We start from the raw sequence: 9,117 nt of genomic DNA on the forward strand, positions 1-9,117 counted from the left end.
AGTGCCATCCTAAGCATGTTTACTCATACTTCAGCCTCTGTGTACAGTGCAGTTTACTCTCAGGTAAGTTTGTATATGATTGCAGCCACAGTCTAGCTTCCACAGTGAAAGTCTGCAGAGTCAAGGCATACAAGTGCTCTTTAAAAGTCTTAATTTTCATTGCAAGACACTTTGTGATGTGGCTGATGGGGCTGAAAAGCAGAAGGCAGTAGCACAAAGATTTAAATGTGGACCAGAAGTAGGTTGTCATGAACCTCAAAGTAAGGACAGAAAGGAAAGGGGAAAAACAAGTGGGACAGCAGTATAGGAAAGTGATAAGAGATTTGGAGAGAAAAGTAGGACTAAGATTCATGAATAGATATAAAATAATAGCATAGGGACCATTAATATGCTCTTAATATGAGCTGATCTTAAAATCAGCCTAAATGTGATATAGATTATTATTCTGCAACATAACGAATGTATGTTCCCAGTCCCATTTTCATAGATTTCAAAACTGCTTTTGCATTAGGCGAAATGTCATTGATATACATATGGTTGCTACGTGATTAACGCTGATGCTTGGGTTACTCTAGAAAAATATGGGATCATTCAGGGCGGAGTGCTCAGAACAGCAGTTCCATGCTATCCCAGAAGCAAAAGCTTTTAGGATGCATAAATTCAGTTATGATTTGCCTTTTTTCAGTGGCAGAGATCACAACAGAGATCACAACCAGACATTACATGGGGAGGGAAATGCTATATCTGTTTTGCTTTTATGTTCATGCTGCAAATGCAAGCTAGCTTTAACACTATGCGGTCACTTTTCTTCCTTTTATTTTTTTGATACAGATTTTTTTTGTACATAAGGCTTTCTGTATCTATGTTTTGACTTTATGTCAGATAACCCTACGTAAATAGCACTACTGGTTAATTTAACCTGCACATAGGGTTATCTTGATGCTTTGTGTCCAAGAATATTTTGGTAGCCTACTTTCTACAACAACATTCTGTTCAACAAAGGACTTGTCCAACATTCATTGAAAGCTTCCTGTTTGCAGGCTCATATTATTGTGCTCTTTCTCAGCACAGCTTATTCTTCCTTATTTAATCATCTATTGTGAAACTACTGGCTTCTTTCTATTTTAAAAAATCTTTTCCTTCCATTATTACAATATAGCCCTATTTTGCTATTAATAGAAATGCAATGCTTTGGAAATGATATTGTGTGGATTCCCCATCAACAATAAAATGAGAATGCCAGAGCAAAGAGCTAGTGTGGAAAGAATTCTAATCCCAGTAATAGTTCCTACAGTTCTTACCAAAACTTTGTGTTATTATTACTGCTAGTGTTATTATTATCATTTTCTGCATTACAGGTGGGCCTGAAGAAAGAAGTTAAAGAAATGAGATCAGCCCACTACTTGGTTCATGACTGAAGCAAGATTTGAAGCAGAGATTTCCTAGGCTAGAGTTTACGCTCTTGATAACTACAGTACACCAGTACTCACCTATGAACAGTATTAGCAATTGATAGCTTTCCTTTTATAAGTACTCTGTGTTTTCCAATAATATATATGACTTTCCCTTCTGTTTTTATGCCTGTGTGTATGTATGCTTGTGAACACACTTCCATCACCCATCTGTCCAAGAATAGACTGTCTTGAAAGATTAAGTGCGCCTATTTTGAAATGGAGACGGCAAGTCATAATTTTTAGCTAACCCGTTTCCTTCTTAGTGAAAACAGAAATAAAAATATATTGTGCACACTTCATTGCCGGAACCTTTGACCTCTGCTGCCTGTCTAGCTGCGGCTGTGATGAATGCTTTGTGTCTCTTCATTTTTAATTGCTCATAAATTGTTATCCCATGAAATACAAAACTAGCCTTGTCCTCATTTGAGTAGGGGTTGGAGGGCAGCCTCATAGTAATACAATTAAGGAGGGTCTTTGTGTGTGGGTGTGGGAGTGAGGAGGGCAGGGGGGTTACAGAAGGTTGTAGTTGTGAAAGATGTGGTTTTCTTTCTTGTGGAAATACAAAGCCCCTTCCTTACTCACAAAGAAATATTGTTCATGATAGACAATACGATACTGGAAAATGTTCTCTGGAAGACTTTTGGAAAGACATTAAAATAAAGTCTTTTTGTTATATTCTTTTATAAGCTAATGTACAGTATTTTTAATACTTTAATTTTCTGGTATAACAGTTATATTAACACACCTTCCTGTTATCCATTTTCTTGTATTGTCTTCCATTCACTTGTATAAGCTACAAAATTTTCTTTCGTTGCTGACTTTTACTGACATCCCTGAGGAGAGTTTAGACATTTTTCCTAATCCAAAGCTCCATGTATGCCCTGATGCCCACACATGACTTTAAGTCTCCTTTGAGATAAATGGGGTAGCTCTTGAGCTGTGTAGCATTTGGCTTTCCCCACTTTCTCTCACCATGCTCCATTTTCAAAATGGAAAGCACTAGGCTGCCCATCTCTCAGCCAAATCAAAGTTTAGAGAAGTGGCTTGCTTATTAAAGGAAAACTAAGAAATCTACAAGCTTCTTAATCCACTCAGCTGAATTCCCCGCGCGCGCCCCCCAATTGTTTGGAGCAGTTTCCTCCTATCCTAAAAAACCTCTTAACTTCCATCTGGTTCTAACATTCTGCCCAGCCTGCTGCAGCATCCCTTAGGAGAATTACATCTTTCATGGGTTCCTAGCTTTTAAAGTAAAGCACAGTGATATACTGGGCTTCTTGTCTCTGAAATGAATAACAAGAATTTTCAAACCCCTTCTCTAACTGGATGAATCAGGTAGTATACAAGTACAAGTAAAGGTTTATAGAAAACACAAGTGGGAAACAAAAACGCCTTGAAGATCACTCCAGCAAGTAAAGTCATGCCTCGCACAACCCCTCCTTCACCTATCAATCTAAAGCTTTGCAGGCTTCATCTCCTCAGAAGGGGCTATTATGCTTACAAAACCACTTTGTGCTGGGCTGTGGTATCACTCCCTCTAAAGACTAAACCTACCGTTTGGGAGTACCGTTTGGGAGGATTTGTCCCTGACTGGGGAAGTCCAGACAGTACTGTTGGCGATCAGTGTGTTTTATCAGGTTTAACTGGTATGCCAACTGCAGCCCTTTTTTGAGAGTGCAGACCCAGCCACTGTGACTCATGTTCTGGTCACAGTCAGACTAAACTAATGCAATGCACTCTTTGTAGGGCTGCCTTTAAAAGCAACCACCAAAGTCCTGATGAGTGTACAGTGCAGTGGTCAGTTTCAATAATTCCTGTGTTATATAAGCTACACTGGCTTCAAGTCCATTTCTGGGCCAAATTTCAAGTGCTGGTTTTAACCTTTAAAGGCCTAAAGGCCTAATAAACATCCAGCTTGCCCACTGTGAGGACACACTGTGACCTCCTAAAACCTTTGACACATGAAGAGCTTTCTAAAGACATGTAAAGATAGAGAATGCAAAATAACACCAAGGTTTATAACGATAGCAGATATTTTTAATGTGTTGCCTTAAAGGCATATGCACCAGCCTGCAGATGTGGTCTCTTATATCTACTCCAATGAAGTGGGGAGCTCCAGGTATGCCACAGATGTGTGTTTGGACTGGAGCTAATCATAAATAGAAGTGAATGAGTGACTCTGACAACTTTTTATGTGCTTCAGAGCCCTTACACCTGCTGCCAAGTAGTAGACTGAGGTGAGTACTGAGTATTATGGAATATGCAGAATTATTTTTCTTGCAGAAATCAAGTTTGTAAACAATGTTGATTCATTGTTCTATAAGTAACTCCAACATCTGGCTGAATGAGAAGAACTTAACATGTGAAAAAGTAAAATTAAGTTCTGATTTATCTGAAAATTCAAATAAAGCTAGTTTATGGGAGTGGGTTTCTGTTTAGCTCTTTCACTTGGCTTATTGAAGATAGCTTTATGTAAACTATCAATATTCTTCATCATCATTTTTATCTAGGAGAAAAGTTTCATCCTTCAGTAGTGCACGTAATGGAATTGGTCAGATTGAGAAGCACATGTTTATCTTGGATCTTTAATATTTCACAGTTCAAGCAACAAAATTTAACTACACTGTTAGGTATATGACTGGTCACCTCAGCACCACATATCAACGTATCCTGTGTTTTGTTCCCCACTTTGAAATGTGTAGAGATATGGCCAAAAAATAACCAAATACTCATTCCCACTTGTTAATTAATGCTATTATAACATTTCTTATTCTATCTCTCAGACTAAATTTCTAGAGAAAATATTCTCACCTTCAAGTGATCTTCTTTGCTTGCAGTTTGGGCCCCTCCAGTTGCTTATCCCTCTTGCCACCTCAGATATCTCTATGGCTTCTATGCTTAGCTACCTACTAGGTCCCTTGACCAATTTTCAAATGAAAGAGATATCTGTGAAATATATAATAGCATTAGACCACTGGATGTGACCAGATACCATTTCATCCAATTTCATGCACAAAGGCAGAATCTTCCACACATTAACTAACAGTTCATACCACACCTCAGTCTCCCTGTGAATTAACCTTCATCATGTGTAGCATAAGCATGGAGCATGAATGAGCATGGCATGCCATGGTTGCAATCTCTCCAGGCAAGAACGGTTGAAACTTCAGGGCTACTAGTCATTCACATTTGGATGAAATTTCCTTTTCTGTCCCATATATAGGAATCAACTAGACTGTACCAATATAACAGGTGGTGTGCCGACTTAAATATAGCCTCAGGAGTTGTGTATGATGGCTAAAAGCACTTCACTGAACATGCGACTGATGTTGCCAGGACTGGTGTCAAGTGCCTGGCAGGTCACTATACATGCTTGTTAGGCTGTCCTCAGCCTGTGGCCCACAAGTACAAGATAAGTTAGAAAGAAAACCTCACCTAAACATTTGTCTTGCTGATGGAACAAAGCGCTACAATATGCTATCTCCACTTGTGCCTGGTGCTTCCAAGGCTGTAAAGGCAACCTGCAAAATCTGTTATACCAGAGATAATCGAAAAAGTATTAAGTGTATATCAGAAGCAACAATAACTATTATATGCCTTTCAACTTTCTTAAAGCTTATTGTCTTTCTCCAGCCTATGTGACAAATGATCTGGTGCAGACATGTTGAAAATCTTGACACGACGACTATATCACCTTATAACAACATTGGATTGGACCCTACAGGATCACAAAAATCAGTTTGAAATTCAGTCAGTGCAAGGATTTTTGCTTGCACAACTTGTCCCCTCTCGTTTCCCCATGCATAACCCACACCCTCCCCAGATCTGCTTCAGAAAGTTGTGGGTAAAACAGAAAGTATTTAGAGGGAGTGTGGGGTGAGGAGAGGAAGAGAATTTCCATGGCACAAGTAGAACACTTTAAATTTTGATATATATATATAGAGAGAGAGAGAGAGAGAGAGAGAGCAGGGAAAAAGAAAAGTGACATTGTCCTGAAATATTTATACATATGTGAACGGTCTTTGTTTACACATCCTTGCACGTGCTAAATTCTATAGAGTTTTTCATTTGCTTGCAGGCCTACCTTTACCTGCCATCAGGCAGAGTGAGGTTGCTGCCTCAGCCTGCTGATGTTGAGTGGCCGGGAGCATTGGTGAGGTCTTGGAGGGCAGAGCAGTATTTGCCAAACAATCTTCCTGTATCCTAGTAAACAGGCCTGCTTCTAGCAAGTGCACTGGAGGCAGCCAATGTAATATTCCGTCTAGTCTGGATTCTATACACTGCAATACAAAAATAAAAAATTGGAGGGGGCACACCTTTGAACTTTGGGTTACTAAGAATATTTGAAGACATATTGCCATGCTGTCTTTTTACCCCATGTCCAGGCTAAAATGAAAAGAAGGTTCTCAAAGTTCTGTAAATGTGTATCCTGGGATGGCCTCGTGAGAACAATTTCCTCCAAAGACATGAGGAGCTGAGCATGTTATGTCTCTTTTGTTTTTGAAAGGTCTAACCAAAACCTTTGCTTCAACATGAAAATAGGAAACAGCTTTGCCCATACCTCCACCCTGCTCTTGTTTTCTCTGTTGAAAACTATACACACACACTGCTGAAAAATTTCATTGAGTTATATGCAACTAAGTGTTACTCAAAGTAGGCCACTGAAATCAGGGGACTTGAACTTAGTCATGGCTGTTAGATTTGCTGCAAACGGAATCCCTGATCTGGACCTCACACAGAGTAGAAATGAATTTGCTTTCCACCACAATAATACAGTGGTACCTTGGTTTATGAACAGCTTAGTTTATGAACAACTTGGATTAAGAACGCTGCAAACCCCGGAAGTAGGTGTTTTGGTTTGTGAACTTTGCCTTGGAATAAGAACATGTTCTGCTTCCTGTTGAGTGTGTTCCATGTGTAAATTGAGTCCCCCGCTGCCATGGGAAAGCACGCCTTGGTTTAAGAACGCTTTGGTTTAAGAACGGACTTCCGGAACGGATTAAGTTCGTAACCAGTGTACCACTGTATGTTTCACAGTTTTACTAGAAACAGTCTTAAAATGGTTACAAATAAATGTTACAAAATAACACATTGCTATTTAATTGCAGGCAGTGCAGTCCATTCTTGTTTAAGTTCAGTAACTTTCCTTATTGTAACCCCAGCAAGAAAGCCTAAGCGACTTGTTTGTTCAACAACACTGAGCTGAGCATCTACAACTGCTGTTGGCTCCATCGATTGACAAAGCCACTAAGTTCTCAGGTTTCATCTTCCTGCTATGAGTCATCTATTAGCAAACTCCAGTTTCTCCTTGCCACATTTACCTAGAGACAAACCTCCTGCCTAACTGCAAACTTCTCTGCATGAGGTTTTTTTTTTTACCTCAATGCATACAGACACTACATTTTATGCATATTAAATGTATATCTTTAACAATGCCCATTGATTTCAATGCGCCTAATTTAAAGCAGGACTTCTTTGGATACCATCCCCTTTGTGTTCAGAATGATGGTTACATTCCAAATAACTACAAAAGGAAGCTGAGAGGTGCAATTGATATGGGAAACTAGTACCGCTTTCTGTAAGATACTTTATTCTGCTAGCTGGGTTGCTGTTCATTTCTCTTCTTCAGCCCACCCCACACACAGCCATGACATGGTGCCTTTTTGTTGCTCGGCAACTATTACAGTACTGCAGCACATGCATGTTAGGCCGTAAATTCTTATCAACTTTCCTCCTTCCTCCTGTTAAATAACAAACTCCATAACAGGACATTCTTTCCCTCTCTTTCCCCCTGATGGCTAAATAACATCTGTGGGGATTTCAAAGGCTGCTTCGTTTGCCTGCAAGGACTGAGATAATTTATTACAATTCTTGACAGACACACACATATTCCTGACATGATTATCAGTAGACATCTCTCTGTCTCTGTTCCCCCTCTCCTTCTTCCTCTCTCTTTCTCTATTTCCTTATCCCGTATCTTCGAAGCTGAAAGTGAGTGAAACACTATTTTTACAACAGATCTAACAGTTGAGAGGGACTAATTCCATCTACTTTTTGTGCAAGAAATCAGACAAAGCCTTTTTCCTGTGCTTCCCTTCCTTGTGGAAACCTAGCCTCCTGCTGCTTCCATTTGTTTTTGATCTGCCTCATTAAAAGACTATTGATGGCTTTAACTATTGTCCTTGTTTAGGTACGGATTTACAAGCACTAATATCTGACTGTGCTAAGATTAATGGGAGCCCATGGAGTTTACAATTATCCTTAGCTCCCTTGACCACACATGTAGGGGTTTTAGGAAGGGTCGTGCACTTCGATGAAAAACTCTAAAGCAGGCTTAAACTTGGGAATGTTTTAATAGGATTGAATCTGTAATAGGATTTGGAAGCTTGGCCTAAAACATATAGTGTATTTACATATAGATATTAATGTGGAATCATTATTACCTTTTCAAATAAAGTTTGCTGATCTTGCTTTTTAAATAAACTTAAACTTCTTACTAAAAGCAAGCTTCAAGAATGAACTTGTGGATACATAATATTAAGGGGAATACAGGAGCTGAAAGGTGTTTTTTTTACACATATTTTCATAATACAAGGTGGATTTTAAAAGCTTTAAATTCGGTGGCATTTCTGATGTGATAATCTGTATATTTTTAGCTAATGCGCTGTAAAAAAAAAAAAGGTACAGTAACACATTGGTACTCTTCTGCCTTTTCTTAAGCAAAAGAATTCTCCAAGAAAACATGGCTGGGACTTTACTGAAGCAAGAGTCCTGATGAATAACAAAGCTCTCCCATGCTGGCTCCTCCCTTATTCAAACAACAAGGGCACATTAGGAGGCAGTGGCAGTGGAATAAATTAGATTGATTTAAAATAAGACTGCAAGCAAGGAAGGGAGAAAAAATAAGTGAAGGCAGGAAAGGACTCCAAAAATGGATTTTATCAGTAATTACTTTCCATTGGGATCTTGACAATGGCTCATTTGAGCTTTGTTCACATTATGTATTGATGTTTAGTGTTTCACCCGCCTTTTTTATTTCACACTGTATGCTGTTTAACTTGTGTGGCGAATTTACAGAACTGTACCTTTAAGAGATACCCATTCAGCTCTATTCTGTAGCACTGCTGTGAAGCAAGTGTGTGCGTGTCGCAGGTCCTCAGGGTCATTCAAGAGCTTACCTAGGAGACATTAGTGGTAAATCCTAAGGCACCAGACAAGTCATTGGTGGCTGGAAGGTGTCATGAGAAAGTAACAGCATGTTAAATTACAGGATCTGCCAGAAATCGGAGCTTTGGCTAGAGAAAACTGCTCATTGTCATCTCTGCTCTGCCAAGTTCCTGCTTTCAGTAAAACAGTATCAAGGTAGGGCTCAGGGTAATGTTTGGACTGCTGTGGTATTAGATCCCGCCTGCAGAGTTGGTAGACTCTCCTTTACTGGGCACACATAAGCAGGGGCTGTGCAAACATATGCCAAGGATGCTGTAGTTGCAAGATTCTTACATTGAGCAAAGGGTTGGTCCAAAATTATTGACAGTGCCCCCACAGCTATGGAACTGACTTCCTATTGATATATGTATCGCTCCTTTAGGTATAGCTGTGAATATTTGAAGTTCTATCTTTCCTTTTTTTAATTTAAATTTTTATTGAATTATTATGCAGATACAAA

This window comes from Podarcis liolepis (assembly GCF_965112155.1).
Source record: "Podarcis liolepis genome assembly, chromosome: 3".
Lineage (NCBI taxonomy): Eukaryota > Metazoa > Chordata > Lepidosauria > Squamata > Lacertidae > Podarcis > Podarcis liolepis.